Source organism: Manis javanica, chromosome 3, assembly GCF_040802235.1.
Source record: "Manis javanica isolate MJ-LG chromosome 3, MJ_LKY, whole genome shotgun sequence".
Classification (NCBI taxonomy): domain Eukaryota; kingdom Metazoa; phylum Chordata; class Mammalia; order Pholidota; family Manidae; genus Manis; species Manis javanica.
The window spans coordinates 69,463,282-69,482,465 of record NC_133158.1 but is presented as its reverse complement, the minus strand read 5'-3'; the positions used below and the strand labels follow the sequence as shown (position 1 = coordinate 69,482,465).

General features: G+C 34.4%; 1 long non-coding RNA gene across 1 annotated transcript in view; it reads right to left on the bottom strand.

Annotated features, from left to right (window-relative positions):
• Positions 1 to 5,869: 5,869 nt before the first annotated feature.
• Positions 5,870 to 19,184, bottom strand: part of LOC118972299 (uncharacterized) — a 121,404-nt gene continuing 108,089 nt past the window's right edge. Inside the window, exons 4-5 of the long non-coding RNA XR_012128715.1 lie at positions 8,207 to 8,276; positions 5,870 to 7,990 (exon numbers count right to left, since the gene is read on the bottom strand). This is a non-coding gene — a long non-coding RNA (uncharacterized lncRNA). The remainder of the gene's footprint in view (positions 7,991 to 8,206; positions 8,277 to 19,184) is intronic.

The following is a 19,184-nucleotide window of genomic DNA, read 5'->3' as shown; positions in this document are numbered from 1 at the left end:
AGACAAGAGAGTCATGTTTAAAAACCTACATGGTAGCCCCAAACTCTAATCTTGTGTTATGCTTCCATTTAAATGTACGTAACTGTAATATTACCTAACAGAGTTACTGTGTGGATTAGAAGAATTAATACACATAAAACACATAGAATAGCATGTACAATTTGCTTATAAATGATACTGACACAATTATAAAATGTGAGAGACAATATGTCAATTCATATTTAACTTTAAAATTTTAAACATGAAATATTTCAAACGTACACTAAAACCCAGAAAATAATGGAATACTTATTATTCCATTTATCAAAAGTTAACATTTTTCAATTTCTTCCAGCTCTATCTTTGTAAAAAAAAAAAAAAACATTACAGATATAGATATGACCCCACACCCTATTCCTTCTCCCTGCTTTCCAGAGGTAACCACTATTCTGACTATATGTATTGATTTCAAGTATATATTATTTATACATAAATGTTATCATTTATATATTTTTAATTTACAAACACATCACACTATAAAATATATCCTTTCATCACTCAACTTAGTGATATTTTTTAGATATACATAGCTTTCGCTACATGAATCTCTGATTGATTCATTTTAATTACTATGTAGCCTTCCAGTTTATCAATTAAAACCATTCATTCCTCTATAAAGGATGATTAGGTAGTTTTTCATTTTTCTCTTATTAAAACAATATTAAACTGACTTTTCTTCTGCACATTTGGGAGAATTCTTTCCAGAATAGATATCTCTACCACTATAGTTATCAAGTAGAAGCTGTGGGCATCTTCAGCTCTACCAAAGTCTGACAAATTGCTTTCCAAAGTTTTGATAACAATGCATTCTCCTCCCAGGAAGGCTGTTTTCCCATTCCCTCACCACATTACAGACCCTTAAATTTTACCAATTAGAAATGTATGGAATGGTGTTTGATTGCTTTCACTTGCATTGTCCTAATTACTAGGGAAACCAAGCATTTTTTTGAAGTTCCCTTATTTGTAGATTTTACATCTCTTTGTTGTTTTGTTGGCGGTGTGGGTGTGGGTAAAAAACAAGAGACTAGCCAGTAAGTTGCTTAAATAAGTGGTCCCTACCTAGGTATAGCCTGGAGACTCCGAATAACTGATCTGACATCAACAATAGCATTTATAAACAGAAATACTCTGCAGTTGCCTATGTTGGCACCTCTGTGTCTAGGTCACAGCATTCATCCTAACAATTCTCACCTGCTTTTCTGCCTTTCTTTAAATAATTGAAAACTACAGAGAAAAACAAAATCATAAAATCAGAATAATTTGAAATAATGCAATATATTTCTCTCAAAATTGAGATGAATGAGTGAACTTCTACATGCCTAGCTGGGATAAAATGACCCTTTGAATATTTAAGTGTTATGACTCTCTGAAAAATTCAATTAATGAGCAACAACCAAAAAAACAAAGAAAGACCAGCATCACCAAAGTCTATCAGCTATTTCTGAGGCAGGAAGACTAACATAGCTATGAAATAGTGTCCTGTTTTTAATTCAGGTACTATCAATAAAATATAAGATTTTACTGTGGGGCATCATTCTAAAACAAATCATCTATTGTATCTCATGGAAAATTGAACATGAAAATCTTCATTTCTCTATTCACTGTAATTACATTTGGTATTAATTGCCATAGATGTTGTGGATACCTTGAATAGGATATTTCAAACAAGCACAGTTACTATAACAGCTCTGCATTTTATGACATTTTGTATTTTTCCCTGATTTATATGCCTTTAGGTTACCCATTAACATGCTTTGTTACATTCCACATAAAATGAAATGAGATCAGTGCACATCTTAAACTCATTATGCTGATATCACAAATGCAAATTGCCTGCTACCTTACAGAGTAGTTAAATATCATCCTGCAGTTTCCTGTTACTTATGAACAATTTAGAAATAACATCTGCAATTTTAAATAGGGTTCCTTTGTCTACTCAACCTTGCAGGGCTCCCAAATATATGTCATATCTTAGAGAAAGACTTGCAAAGTCAAATAGACTGTGATTCTTTTGCTTGCCAGATTGAGTTCAAAATAAACTGCATCATCACTTGTTTTCAAGTTCAAATACTATGAAATTCAGAATTGCTTTATTGTACATCTGGCATTTCCATCTGTCTGTTGAAATATCAACACAAGCTACCTTGCTGTCCACAGACAGGGGCCACACTTTCAAGGAAGTGGCTTTCAGTCTTTAGGGCCTGAATATCTCTGGGCATCCCAAAGTGATGCTTCATGAAGCTTCCCTCACAAGCAGCATCACAGAATGGTACAGATCGTGAAATGAACACCCATTTTGGCCCCAGTATAAAACAGCACTATCCAGGACAATGGAGACTTCAAAAGCATACTTACAGGATTAACTCTTGCTTGAAAATGGCATGGAAGAAGCCAGAACATTAGTGTAAGGGACATACTCTATTTTTAATCATCAGAAAAATGTTTGACTTCTTTGCCTCTCTTGGGTCTCACTATCCCCAAGACTAGACCGAGGAGTCAATTAGGATTTCTTTTCTCCTCGGCAGGCTTGGGACATCATTTGTTTTCTCAGTGAATGAGAATTTATGGCCACTTTAAAAAAAATCTCTACTCCCTTATTTCCACATTTGTCTATTTGTGTATGTTTCTTCCTGTTTGTGAATTTCTGAGTTTCTCTTGAGGCCTCTCTCCTGGGCTTGCAGACAGCTTGCTTCTGGCTGTGTCCTCACGTGGTCCTTCTCTGTGTGTGCGTCCCTGAAGCCTCCTGTATATCCAGGTTTCCTCTTCTTATAAAGATACTAGCCAGACTGAATTAGACCCACCTAATAGCCTCATTTTAATGTAATCACATCTTTTTAAGCCATATCTCCCAAAGTCACATTCTGAGGTACTAGCGGGTAGGGCTTCAAAATATGAATTTGGGGGACACAATTCAGCCCATAAGAGACTGAAAATTATTATGATCCATTTTGACAATGACTTGTTACATAAAAAGAAACTTATTTTCCCTACCCAATCCATACCTTAAAGTGCAGTACATTAAAAACACAACACTGCAGATGTATTTTAGTTAATATGTTGATGTTATTCCCCTCATACCTAGACACTATTCTATTAATGCAACCTATGTCAGAGTTTTTCAAAGACGGCATAATCAGCATTTTGTGTGGAACAATTCTCCACTGTGCTGGACTGTCCTGTGCAGTGTCTACTGCTAAATGGCTGCAATGTTCATTGTGATATCCACAAGGTCCCTTCACATTTCTAATATCTCCTGAGATAGGTTCTGCTACCAGTTTTGAGACACAAATAGCTCCTGAGACAGCCACATCCTTTTGGTGGAAGGACATTATCTAAAATCAATTAATATTTTTCAAAGATAGTGCTCCTCAACCTCAACCTGTTGTGCCTGTTGACAGAGTCTTGCAGGTGTGCCTATTAAATTTTCTCTTGTTGACTTGATAATACTGACCATAATTTGGAAGAGTTTATGCTTCCATCTTGCATTTCCATTTTCAGAAATTTAAAGATCTATACAGGCAAACATAGAAATGAAAATACATGGATGTTTATCAACACATTTTTTTAACTGACAGTAAATGTCAAGACAGCAACTATTAGCAGGAGGAGCTTGTTAATTAAATTATGATATATCTATTTAATGGAATACTACACAGTCATCATCACAATGAAAAGTAAATTAACATGAATGATGACAGTAATCATGAAAATAATCCAATAAAACAGCATTATAATATCTCATTTTACAAAGTGTGTTTGTGTACATAGGTACATATAAAATTAAAAGTATGAGTATCTGGTTCTATAACTGGTATTTCAGGGTACTATAATAAATTGAGTTTATATGTTAGCATGTATGTGTGTGTGTGATGTCTGGCATATTAATTTTTATATGTCTCTGATTTTGAATGAATATATATTACTATCATAATCAGGTACAATTTTTTCTCAAAATTTATCTTGTCCCATATAATCCAAAATTCTACCCTAAGAATGTATGGATCCTGTTTCAGTCATTTGATGTATTATATATCATTTCTAAACCTGAAAAGGAAAATATCCAAACCTTTACCCAAATTCTGGATAAAAGGAATCAACTACGTAGGACTAAGGACAGAGTCTTAATCTTGTTACTAGAAATGGATCCTGGTTTTCTCTTAGGAAAGAATTCAAGGACAGATGCAAAAGTGGTTGAGCTTTAGGAGTTTACTCGAAAATAAGAATTTAAAGGAAAGCAAAAGTATACCCTTAAGAGTTGAGCATGGTCAGACTAGAGAGTGAGTTGCCCAGAGGATACAATATGGAACTTTTTTATGTAAAAGGAGATGAGTATTTACTAAGTGGAAACAGGTTTCAAAGTGAACAGGTAGAGCCTTGCTGGAGTTCAGCTACTCCACCTCATGCCAGACATGGGAATTTTTGGCCATATTTGGTTCTCCTTGGCACTGTCATGGCAGACATCCCTGCAAAGGGGGTCAAATTCGCAATGCTAATATTATAGTGATAAGAGTATAATGTATTTTGGAGTGAAGTTTGGGTTAACTTCTCCTCCACACTGGAACCAGCCGGTTTGGGCCAGTTGTTATCTACATTCTCCACATTCCGAATAAACTGCCCTGGTCCCTATTTCCTCTTTTCTGTTCATGTTTGGCACTTCTGCTCATGTTTTGAGCCATTTGAAACATCCATTTATTAGTCAATACCCTTCTGGCAAAGTTTATGAACCATTTTGCCACAGGCAAGCATGTCAATAGAGATTTTGTGTTGAATACTTTGCTGAAATCCTGAAATTATCTGTTGCACTGTCCTTACCCATTTGGAGTAGTAGGTAAGAAATGTCAAAGAGAGGAAGAAGAAGAGACAGGAAGAGAAAGAAGAGGAGGAGGGGAAGAAAAACATTTAATAATTTGACTTGATCAGTTTTTCTTGTAATGCAGTGCTGATCCCTAGTAATCCCTTTAATGAACTATTCTAGAATCTTTGTGAGCTCATAATATGCCTCTCAACCACACCATGCTCCTTCAACACACACCTGGGTTCCTTCAGACCTTGGCTTATGCCATTGTTTCCTTCTGGAAAGCTCTCTCAGTTCCCCTCCCACCAGCTTGTCCAGACTCTACGCCCTCAGCAGCTCTCTCTATACCGTCTCACATTAATCTCTTAGTGGGCCTTCTGATAAGAGATTAAGATCTTTCTCCCATTTCAAGCTCTTTCAAATTCCATTTTGCATTTGTAATAATTGCCTATTTACTTGTATACAATTTCCACGGGATTATAAATTCCTTAGTTATGGTCAGTTCCCTGTTTATCGCTGTATCCCCAATACTTAATAGCATATCTGCACATTAGAGTTCAGTAAATAATTACTAAATGAGTGAATCAAAGAATTAATCAACCAACGTATTACGCCATGGTTGACATTAAAGTCACTAGGAATCTAGAGTTTATGGAAACTTCCTACTTCCCCCTTTTGTATACTGCAATACATCTGCCTGCTTGCAACTTTCTGGAACCTTTCCATCCTCTAAAGAACCCTTCCAACTCCAAGCCAAGCTTGCAGCCTTAAATTTTTTAAAGGGCCCAAAGGCTCTATTTTTTTCTGGACTTCAATTTCCTATCATCAGTGTTTCTTCATGTTTTTTATTAGGTATAAAATACAATTTGGAATTCATATTTAATCAATCAAAATCATGACAATCATTGCCATAATTTAAACTTCTGCAAAATGAATCCTTGATTTAAAATCTCTTTTAAAACAAGGCAATTTTTTCAGAATGAATAAACTAATCTTTGAGTATTAGCATTTTGGAAAATGAAAGAAATTTGGCAAATACATCTATTAACTAACCTCTGAGAAATGTTAACCAGAAATAATCAAATGATAATAGTAATAATAAGAATCATAAAAGTAACCAAGTCAGGCTTCTCTTCTCACATTTAAATGCTCTCAATTATAAAATTCATTATAGACTGTGAAATTACAATTGTTTCATAGCAGAAGTGAACATGAATAGTGATTGTGACCAATTCCTAACTTAAATAGAGTTTTAAAGATCTACCTCTAATTCATGGTATACAGAGGAAAACAGACACACAAAACTGGAATTTTGTTGTGTGAATATCTCTAGTTTACAAACACTAAATCTTCTCAAATAATTTATTTGATACATCAACACTGTAATAAGTATCAACCCTTTTATTGCCCAGAGGTTATAAATGGGCTTGCTTAGCACAGGTTCCATTTGCCCTCACAATTCCAAATACTTTTTCAAAGGAGATAATCAGCACAGAATAATGCTAGAAAAGATCAAGCAATGCAGAGGTGAAAATCAGGTCATGTTAATGACTTTCTGAAAAGACTAGTAAAAGCAAAAGGATGAAAAGATGACCAAAATTTTAGAATTATTTTTTAATACAGACAAAAACAATTCACTCCCAAAGGCATGTATGTTGTTTACCACTCTGTCTAGTTGGGAAGATGAAACCCCTGAATTCTGGTTTATAAATCATGGCACATACATCTATAATTTAAATATATAGTCCAGTTGGTTATGAAACACAAATATGTAAAATTCCCTCTGAACAGACCTGAAGATTGAATACTACTGTTGAACGTGAAAAGAATTCCTGAGGGGTTTCCTTGAACTGCAGAAGTAAGTCTTACTTTTATTTCCACACCAGGCAAGCTGGTAAGGTCTATATACTATAACAAAGAAAAATCTTCACAAAGCAACCAGAACAATATGGTTTTAATAAAATCACAATGGGGTGATTTGTTTAGTTCTTTGAGGGATTTTGCATAAAAGAATTACCAGTTGGGGTTAGAGGTGACTATGCTTTCCTATCATAAACTTTTCTGTATTTCCCTAACTTCCACAATTTGCACATGTTACATTTGCAATTGTAAGGAAAAGAATTTTGAGGGTTTTGAGGGTGGAGTGGTACAGCTAGGCTGGGTGCAAAAGAGTAAATGTAGATCATTGAAAAGGTTTGGACAAAATTACATTAAAGATTGTTCAAAAATTGAGTCACAAGGAGATTGGGAAAAGGGAAATGTCACTTGGTCATTAAAGAAGAGGCTTTTAAGAAGCAAATTACAGAGTGATAATTGATAACTTCTATGTATGGCAAAGGGTAAAGAGTGGGATTCTTTCTGAATGGTTCTGGGATTATTTTAATCTAACATCTTGTAAATGATATGAAGCAGGAATGCAGAGTGAAATCTCAGTTGGGAAGCACAGAAGTCTAACAAAAAGTGAAGTGACAAGTGAATGAAGATTAAAAACAGTAGTAAGTTTCTCAGACTCTGAGCAAGTGAATCAAGTACAGCAGACAGAGCCCTTGAAGGCAATGATGTAATTCTATTCATCTCTATCACAGTATATGGTCCCCCATTGTTTCATGTTAAAAGAAAAGTTTGTAAGGAGAACTATAAAAGCTCAGAAGTCAAGGAAAGCAAATCTAAGACATATGTAAAAATGATAAAACAATCAGCTGTTCTTTGCAACCCTGAAAAGGGATGTGGGGACAGATGGATGAAGTTGGTTCACTGTACCCCTGGCAACAAAATCCATTCACTTCAATTCAGTAGAGACCCAGGCACAGACAGAGCTGAAGTAAAAGCAGGCAGAAGAACCTGGGTTAAATCATTCCACTCCCAACTGGGGCATAATTTAACTCTTCAGAACTCTAATTTTAGTTAGCTTTTGGTTTTTAGAGTATATGCTGGTAAATCCCTATAGTATAGTAAAGGAAATACACTCCAGACAATGACCTAGATATGTGTTATGTTAGAGATGTTAGAACAAGAGACAGAGTTGAAAGACTTTCTAACAATGAAGCCCTGGAGGACTCCGAAGGTGCCAGGAGTGATAGCAGCCAAAACAGTTACTGTTTCTTTATTAGTAAGCACTTGGCTTGTGTTTATTAAGTCTCCATCCTGTGTCCAACCCTGAGGACATGAAAGTATAAGAAGTAAAGGATTACCAAAAATGCATCTAGTTAAAAAGTATCCCAGAACTTTATGTACAAATGCACTAAATCCAACCTAAATTAGTTGTCTATGATGGGGATGGGAAGGATGAAGGAAAAGAAAAAGAGGTTCACAAGGGAGGAGCTGTGAAATATACAATGACACTTCGGATGCATAGAATGTTTATACTATTACCTTTGGAAACTGCTTTCCGAGCTGGAGGGCCTTGTATTGAATATGACCAATTATGGCAAGCTCTGTTTATCTAGGAGAGATATTTATTAGTTAAATGTTACATGGAAAATTTCAAACATACACAAAAGAGGAGAGAAGAGCATAATGAATCCCATGTACCTATCAACAATTTTATACCCATAGCCAATCTGGCTTCTATGACCTTGATTCATTTCTTCAATCTCAGATTATTTTGAACCCAATCCCAGGAATTTTATCATTTCACTTACAATTTTTACAGGTTTTTTTAATCACTAAAAAGAGAAGGACTCTTTATAAAAATACAACCACAATAACATTGTAATAGCTTAAATATTATAATAATTCCTGAATACTGTTAACTAATCAGTGTTCAAAATGCTACATTGTCTCAGTTTTTACAGCTTGTTTATTCAAGTCAGGAATCTAAAATGTCTGTGTTGAGATGATTCCTAAGATTTAAAAAATTTATTTGACTTATAGGTGCTGCTACCATCATCCTTTATTTTTTTCCTTGAAAATTATGTTTTGAAGAGTTCAGGTTTTTTTTGTCCTGAGACTTTTTCAAGTTGAATTTTGGGGGTTACATTTCCATGGCAACATTTAACACATTTCTCCATCTCCTTGATTTCCTGTAAAGTGATAATTAGTTCTAGAGGCTTCAGCATATTAAGATTCAACTTTTAAGAAGAATAGTTAAAGATATATTTATTTTTAAGAAATACCCAAATGTCTTTCAGAGTCCAGTGTAATGAAAAAGATGTTCATTAGGATACTATCATTTTTGGGGTGCATCTTAGAAGAAATGTGACTCAAGGATAAAAAGATTTATTAACTCACTTTACTCAAAATGGCTTTACAGGCAATTCCAAGAATAACTGCAAAGGCTTTTTTTAAAGCAATATCAATATCATTTAAATAAATATAAAACTGTCCCAAGGTGCTGTTAACATCTTGTTGCTTGTATGTTTGAAAAATTCATTTTTATTGCTCATGCTTCAATATGTTTTATGAGCCTGACTTTCAAGAACTTAAAGGCTAGTTGGCAACACATAGTAGATAGACTATAACAATTAGAAAATACAAACTAATAACATGAGATCTTACTATATGATGTGTTTGGAAGAAAGAATTCTCACAAAAAAAGTATTTTTTATATTGGGGAGGTATAAAATATTATAAAATTCTTGGTAATTAAGCTGAATTGGAAAAGTTTAGTCAGTGGCAGGAAGAGATGTTTAAAAATAATAATTTGATGACTCTTCAGAGACACAGTATGACAGAAAGAAAAAATGCCATTAAAATTATTGGATTTCCCCAAATTCAATGAATACACAAGTTAGACAAATTTTACGGTGCTTGATTTTAGATTTATACAGGACAGGTGAAATCCTGTTCTGTTGATTGTAGCAAAATTAATAGTAAATATGACTGCATTGGCTGTGAATAAACAAGTTGGTTGTGATTTTAATAACTTATGAAAATATTAGGAAGTAGTAAGTTGGGAAACATCATTGTATATTAATAGAATAATAGTGATTTTCATAAATAAAGTCAGTGTGTGAAGATGTGTTTACAGGAAGTTATCAGTAGAGTAAGCTGATCAAAAAAAAAATTCAACAGAACTTCTCATCTGAGGACATTTCTCTATTGAGAAATTTATTTATGAATTCTCGCATATCACAGTCTGAGAATAACAAAATCTGCCTTAATGAGACATGCTGATCAATGGAATCCAGAATGTACCATATGGTAAAATAGCATGATTCTACAGTAAGACTCAGTGTGGTGAGAGAGGCTGTGCCAGTAATGCAATGTACTTGAAAATTGTTTAATGAAGTTTTGTGCTGATAAAATCAAAGCAGGTTTGCACCACCTCATCTCCCTCTCCCATCATGCACCCTATGAAAAACTCCTAGATTTTATCTACAAAATATCACCTTATATTTTGGAACAGTAAGATTACTGTATCAACCTACAGTGATCATGACATAAAAAGAAAGTCTGTTGAGTATATCTGTGTGTGTGTTTTATATTTATTTGAGATGAAACTGTGACTAATAAATCTTGTGCCCACTGAAAATTTTCTTAAACTTTTCCCTCTGCATTTCACATGTCAAAAAGATAGCAGGTATTTAATTTATCCTCCTGACATTTGCTCAAACTCATTTCTACTGATCGGGGCAATGCATTGTAGCTAATGCATTTTACTTGACCTATCAACAGCATTTGACACAGTTAATCACTCCCTATTTACTAAAATTCTTCTGACCTGGCTTCCAGGACACTACATTTCTCACTTCTCCTTGGTATTTTCCCTTTCCTGGCTTTTCTTCATCCCTCTGACCTCAAAATATCAAAGTGCCCAGGGATCAGTCCTCAGATATTTTTTTTTTATCTGAACTCCCATCCTCCTTGATCTTATTTAATCCAGTAACTTTAAATACCATTTACATGCCAAAAACTCTCAAGTTTAGACTTTCAGCCCACATTTTCCTTCAAACTGCAGGCTTATGTTTCCAATTGCCTCCTTAACACCTCTGCTTGGATATCAAACAGGCATCTGAAATGCAACATATCATAACCTGCATTCCTGGTCACCAGACTGCAGCTCTTCCCCTGCCATGTCCTCTGCCTAAGAGTGCTGCCACCTTTTCAGTTGCTCCAGCAGGACCACTAGTGTTAACCTTGGTTCTTTTCCTCTCAAATCCCACATCCAATCTCAGCAAATCCTATTCATTTTAGTTTTAAAATATATCTAGAACTGACTATTTCTCTCCACTTCTTGGGCCCTGGTATGGAACCACCCAGTTCCAAACCATTGTCCTCTCTTACCTGGATTCAGGGGGCTTCTAACCAGTCTCCCTGCTTCAAATTGTGGTCACCTCCCCTCCCACCCCATCCCAGTCTATCGTCTGTCCAGGGACCCTTAAAAGAGACCCTTTTAAGCCTACGTCATGGCATGTGAAGCTCTTCCACTCAAACCACTTTTGATCTTACCCACAGTAAAACCCTTCTGGAGGAGTGAGGGAAGAGGTGACTGGCTCTAAAGGAATGTAATGCAGGGAAGTGGGGAGGAAGAGTCTGCGGGAGAGGCCGGTTGTAATATTAAACTGAGCGGGTCAAGAAACGCTAAGACTCATGAGGGAGCAGGCTGCCTGAACACCTGGGGCATTGGTTAAGGGAGGAAAACAGCAAGTAGAAAGGCCCTGATTTATGAGCATGGCTTACTTATTCAGAGATATTTTAAGGAGGACAGTGTTTCTTCAAACCACCACAAATCTCAATTGCATACACCCCTAGAATGTAAATTTAATGAGGTTACAGACTTTAAAATTTTCCTTTTTCACTTCTGTATCCTCATAGTCTAGAAAAATACTTCATATGATATACATTTAATAACAAACTGCTGGATAAATGAATAGATAACTCTAAGGTGTAATTATATATACTGACCTAAACTTGAAAATTATTTTCTGTGGCCTGATTTCATAATTAATGAAACCCACTATATATCCCAGAATCCACTGGCTTTCACATGGCACTAGCTAAAGAGAATGAAAAAATATATGAGTATACATAAAAAGTCCTGTCCTGACTACCACAGTCCTTCCAGTCTGGTTAAGGTGCCCCTTCTTTGTGCTATTGTTCTACTCTACTACACTTATCTTAGTGTACTCATTATATTGAATGTACTTGCCTCTATTCCCACTATTGAGATTTTAGGATTTAATAAGTTAAGTCCTTCTTACTTGCCTAAAAATGACAGACAGACACAGGAATCAAAGAGATGAAAACTTTTAAATGTCAGTCTTATTACCGACTTAAAAAAATGAAAAAACCACTGGAATGAATGATATGGCTATGGTATATGAGCAAAGTGGTTATGATCATAATTCACCACTGAGTTAGTTATATATAGTACTCAGCTTACTAGTTGTTACAGTTAGATAACCACTGACTACTGCCTGCATGGAGAATGTCCTTTTTACCACATGACAGAGACAGGTCTCAACACCTGCCTTCTGCAAGCAGGAAGATTGTAATCTGAGTGGTTCTACAAAGGTGAAGTCATGCATGCCCAATACCCAATCCTAAACTCCCCATCAGATAAATCATTCAACCTCCTTCTGGGGAAGACTGATAGAAGGGTAGAAAAAAATCCATTGTTGATAATTGTCCTCTACTTGAAAATATGAAAAGTAGGAGAAAACTGAGCCATCCTACCTCCAACACCCACTGAACCATAAATCATGGATGCTTATCTGCCATATTCTCCATTTAATTATCAGTGCTTAAGAGCCTGTAATACAGAAAATGGAAAAACAAATATAAAATAAATGAAGTCATTGAAAGATCATGTCCAAGAATCTAATATTATCACCCTTCCAAACACTAACTAAAATCACCCAGAGGAGGCAGAAGAGTTAGAATACATGCTTAAGATTCTGGACTGGTTTCCACTAGGCCCAGGGAAAATTGCCAGAACTTATTTTATGTCTATTTAAAATGTGTCACTAGTATAGAATTTCTCATTCACACAAATTAACTACACACAAATAATAATATCAAGAACTATTCTTTTATGGATAAGTAGGAGCCAAGGACTGTCCAGACAGTGTGGAATGGCCATCAGGTGACCCAACACAGCATAGACAACAAGGGACATACCACCCAACTCTGTAGCCCTTCCAAAGGAACCAGGCGGAGACCCAAATCCAACCCTAAGGGAACAACTCAGAAACTAGGAATACTAGAGCACAGCACAAAAGAGGAGGCAAGGATAGGAGACAATGCCCGAAGAGATTCCCACTCAGACTATTCAGGAAGTTAATGTTTATGCCTTCAACCCTCCCAACCTTTGAAATGTTTACTATTATGATGAGGAAAGTCAGTGAGTACCTTCACTAGCTCCTCCATGAATCGAGATCAACAAAGATCCCAAAGTAGAAACACTTGCCATTTCAACTGACATGATTACTAACACACTGGGAATCGTTTTACATGTTTGTGAGAGACCTCCTCTCTACTACATGAGATTTTATTATGACAAGGTGGCAAGGATTGAGCTCTAAACTTTTTTGAATTTTATTTCTATTTTCCAGAATGCCTGCATCTAAGCAGGCATTCTGGAAATAATCATCTCTAAATAATCATCTCTTGGCACTTTTAGCCTTGCTCTTCTCTATTTAACAGAGGCTGTGCTCCCCTATCTCAGCTTTTTGAAAAATTATCCTCTCAAATTTTCATAACTTTGACTATGATGTATTTTTGTGTTGTTTTTCTTGCATTTATTCTCCTTGAGGTCTCTGAACTTCATGGATAAGTAGGTTGATGTTTTTGGTCAAATTCGGAAAAATTTTAGCAACATTGCTTCAAACTATATATTTGGCCTTCACTGCATCATTCTTCTTGCTTTGAAACTCAAATTGCAGATACCTTTGAACTTTTAAACTGTCCCACAAAATCACTGAGATTTTTTTTCCATCTGTATTTCAGTTTAAATGAGTGCTATTTCCTATCTTTAAGTTTATTGATTCTTTTATCTGCTGTGTTCAATCTACTATACTTCTGAAATTTCACATGGTGCATTTTTTATCTGGTTATAATTTTTTAAATGTTTTAAAAATATCTCCTGCAATGTCCCCTCAATTCACTCGTTACACAATTCTTAGGTTAACATACTTGTGACAATAATTTTTAATTGCTTGATTGAAAATTCAAAGTTGACAGATAGTTGAATCAGCTATCAAGATGGAAGTCACACTCTTTTGCAATCTAAACATGGAAGTGCTGTTTACCTTTGCAAATGTTGGGCCACCATTTGGGAAAGGTTGTTTGAGAAAGGCCTATGTGACAAGGAACTGAGGATTATTTTAGTATTTGGCAATATTCTAAACTCAAGATCAACATTCAGCACATAGTTTCATCAAGTGTTTGGGGTTTCTCTTTCCCTGGGCAAAGGCAGTCCTTCTGCAGGCTTACACCTCTGGTTGCCCTCTCCCTGGCCTCCGCAATCAGACCCAAATGTGAAAGCATCCTATGTTGCTTCATCTAAGAAGGGTGTGTCCTTCTGGAGTTTAGACTTATTTTATTTATTTGTTTAGACTTTATATTTATTTGTACATACAGTACTTCAGTGAATTTTTAAATGCACGATTTTTTAGTGTTCTCCTTTGATTTTGCTGTGTCAACAAGAATGAAGGCCTTTCATGTCCTCCTCTATTATTTTCAAAAGCAAGATACACTTGTACTTATTTTTGAGATCATGAATTTATTAGTGAAGTAAGTTGATTCTCTTTTATCTATGTTAACCATCTACTTATACAATCTCTAACTGAAGTGGATATTCAGGACACTAAGCTAAAATCCTTAAAATTAAAATATTCTTAGATTGCTGGAATATGTGTTAGGTGTAATTATCTATTCTAGCTCAAACTTTGTACTATTTTAACCTAAATCAAGGTTAAATAAAATTAATTTTTGCTTTTTTTTTAAAGACTTAGAGAATCCAACAGATACTTGTGACTGGGCTTTAAAACTGGACAAAGGTCAGGAAACATCTTTTGTCTAATTTACTAATCTCACCTTCTATTTGTATAGTAGGACTAAATCAAACATAAAATAAATTGAACTACTAGGATCTAATTTCACAGTTTTTAAGTACTTTACATTATCAAATTGATAAAATCCATTCCTAAAATTTTTCTACAGAATCATGAAAATATTGGGTAACCAACCTAAGAGAGACATTTTAAATGACTTTACGAAGTTCCAAAATTTATATTTGTAAACAAGGAAATTTTACATTTATTATTGAAAGGCAAAGAAGTGGATCACTATTTTGGTTGAAGCGTTTTCCTTCTGTAATATCTTAATCTCCTTTGAGTCTATGTAATTATGGTGAACTTTCTTCTAAAGTGCAGGTTAATTGAGAGTTGAGTTTTCTTCTTGAATGGACATAGGGAAGATATAGAGAAAGGTCATGATTATGCAACTTAAATTGGAAAAACATCTTTTAATTTAAAATGGGGTAAATTCCAGCACTGATCAGTGTTTACAAGAAAAAAAATCACTAATAAAATATCAAAACATAACACTGCTTTTTTTCTATAGTTGAAATCATAAAAAATACAAAGAAGTATTATAAAGGTTCTAAACAAGAGAGGAGTACCTTCCTCCAATTATCAGATTATCTTACTTATTTTACAGTTGTAAATCAGAATTAAAATCCTTATTGAAAACCAGCAAAACAAGCAAAAAAGACACTCAGATTTGCCAATTTATGACCAGTGATGGAGCTTATTTTCTTAATATATATTTTTCAAAGCTTATTTTAAAATCTCCTTTCCTAAAATCAGTTAAGTGGTATCATAAAACATGGAAGAAATATGAGAAAGAGCAAAGAACAGAGACAAAGGGACTCTGAGAAGTGACATCTCAGTCTTACATGAATTCTAGAAGGTTTTAATTAGAATTATTAGAATTGAGGCCCATTTTATTATGACATATGCTTGAGCTAAGCTAACAATAAAAGGGAAATGTACAGTATTTCAGTTTTTTGGCTGTTGTTGTTAAGTAAATTATTTATTTACTTATTTCTCATAATTTTTTACCAAGTGAAATCATTTATTAGGACTTTATCAGATACAGAGAATACAAACTGTTGTATTCTTATATGCATTATTTTCCTTATTAAATGTAAAATGAATGTGCCATATTGTTCACCTAGTTATATAAGTATTGTGGGAAGGGAAAATAGCTATGGTGGGCAAAAGCTGATATTATAAGTTGAGCTTAATTCAGAGATGGTTCATGTGGCAATTTCATAAAATGGTCTATAGGCTTTATACTAGTCAAGGATGACCCGTTATTTCTGGGCCTCGGGTTGAGAGCAAACTTTCCAGCTTTAACCTTTGAACTTTCTCCAAATTTTTGAGGATGTCATCCTTTAGTTTTTCTGAACTCAAAAAGCACTTTTAAACTCACATACTAGGATTCAATATCTGGATAATTTTAGCCTTTTATCTAAAATTATTTGTGTATCAAAGCCTTTTACTCTCATTTTATTTTATTTTTTCTTAAAGCTTCCCCAAAATTCATTTCTAAACAAAAGTTCACCCAAGACTGACTTTGCAAAAGGCTTCCAGCTTTTGAAAGTATTAATAAATATTACCTTTGATCACAAAACAGATATAGACAGTTTTACTGGTAGATCAATAATTTAATTTTTAATACTTTCAAGACATATAACTTCCCTCAAAGTTAATCTGTAAAGAGCAAATGAGAAGCCAGAATACACATCTACATGTCACAATAACACAAGCAATAAAATGTTTTCAAATGCCTCAGCAGACATAACTTCTGTTTTCAAAATGAAGTCCTATAACATGGCAGAAAAATCTAAACTCTGCTACTGTGTGTTGGTAGCATTGATATGTTTTTTCTCAAAGACCTCAAATTTTGAGCTCATGTTTCCTACACATCAACAATATAGATAGTATGCATTGCTGAAGTAAGAGGGTAATTTTCTTTTGAAATAAGTAGTGTTCTTGGATGCACTATTTTTCCTCCTCTAGTTCTAAGTTACCTTTATCCTGTCCTATTTAATCAGCTGTAAGGGTTCTTGAACTCCTGAAAAAATCATATGCTTCATTCTCTATCAATATAATTTAAACAAGATTAAATCAGGTTAAATAAAAAGGACAGCCACTAAGGGATCCAAAATTTACAAATTGGTCGTCGGAGGGGATTTTGTACTTATAAGCCTCATACATAGCTTTATGCTTTTGAATTAGTACGACATAGTGTAATGTCTCAATTAGCATTTTTGAAACTTCTTCTGCTTGCCCTTGTTCTAGCTGGTGGATTCTTTCTCTATTGCATACATTTAAGTCAGTGTAGTTTAATTCCAACTAAACCCAGTAGCAGTATATTGATGTACACCACAGCTACAGGATGAGCATAGCAGTGTCCTTGTCTTTATTTGTCTTTATATTTAGTATGACACAAAATATTGTACATAAAGGAGATTTCAAGACAGACTCAAAAGCTATGGAGATTCATCAGCAAGAGAGATCTTCCTCTTACAGGTGTGACAAACTAAAATCCTATTGGATTAATTCACTATAGGAAACTACCATAAAACTTGGACATAATGCAAAAAGCAACTTCCTAAAATATAACTCCAACAGAAAGAGATTCCCTTGGAGGGATGTAATTTGAGGAAGAAAGACAGGAGCTATACTGGTAAATAAGTCTATAAGGCTTTTAACCTTAAACCAAATTCAGCCCACAGTGTTTACACAATGGTGACAAAGACATGTATTAAAACCATGGTCTTCCTAACCTGGAAAACCAGAGCACTGAAGTCAGAAAACCATAAATGTTGAAGAGATTGGGGGAGTACAAAAGGGCTAGAATCAGGGGGGAATCCCTAACCTGTCTTCTCAAATCTCTGACTGATTTATGAATGTACAGAACTGACTCAAAGCAACTCAGCTAAAGACAAAATATCTGAATTGAGATCAGAGATGTTGCCCAAGAAGTAGAGCCTGCATTTCAATCCCAACCAAAGAAAGTTACTTTATAGGACTAAGGAAACACTCATTGGAGAAAATGGCACAATCCAGAATGTCTGCAATTTAACATTTTTAACATCCAAAGAACCACACAAAATTAAGTGAAGAACCAAGAAAATGGAACACTTTCTCAAGAAAAAAGAAAATTGATTGAGTCTGACTGCTAAGTAAACCAGACACTGGAACTAACAGACATGGATTATGAAGCAGCTGTGATAATTATTTTCAATGAACTAAAGCATAACATGTTTTCAGTGCATAAAAGTATAAGCAAAATAATAGAAATCATCAACCAAGAAATAGAAACAATGAAAAAGAACCAAATGGAAATTATAGAATAAAAGTATGAAATAAAATTTTGAATCAATCTAAGAGCCAAAAAAGAAACAAATGAGACAGAGAAAAGATTAACTGGAGTTTAAAATAGATGATAGATATAGTTAGATAATAGATAGATAGATAGATAGATAGATAGATAGATAGATAGATAGATAGATTGATTGATTAGATATAGATAGATAGACACATAGATAGATGATAGGTAGATGGATGACAGATAGATAATGGAATACTATTCAAACAAAAATGAAGAAAATCCTGTTATTTTCCATAACACGGGTGAACCTAGAGGACTTTATGCTAAATGAAATAAGTCAAACAGAAAAAGACAAGTACTGTATGATGTTACGTATATGTGGAATCTTAAAAGTCAAACTCATAGAAACAAAGAGTAGAGCAGAGATTAAAAGGGGCCGCAGGTTGGGGAAAATGGAGAGTTGTTACTGAAAAGAATATACAAACTCTCCCTTACAAGATGAAGAAATTCTGGGAATCTAATGCACAACAAGGTGACTGTAGTTAATAATTTTGCATTGCATACTTGAAACTTGCTAAAACAGTAAATCTTAAGTGTTGTCACCATACCAAAAAACAACAAAAACAAAAAAAACTGTGATAGATAAGTGAATGAACTTGATTATGATAATCATCTCACAATGCATATGTATACCAAACCAACACATCGTACAACTTATATGCACAAATTTTGTCAATCAGACTCCAATAAAGCTGGGAAAAAAACAAGGAAGGGAATATAAAGACATTTTCAGAAAATAAATAGGTTCAAACCTACAGTGAAAGAACTATCAAAGGAAATTCTGCAGGCCTAAAGGATGGTGATACCAGAAGCAAACGCAGATTCCCAGAAAAAGAAAGAGCTCGTAAATATCTGGATTTTTATCCAGATAAAGAAACAAATTTCAAATGTTTAAAACTTAAAACATTTTCTTTCAGGATTTTGAAATGCATTTATGAAATATATGTTACATAAAATATATATATATTACAACATATATAATGTTATATAATGTGTGCTATAT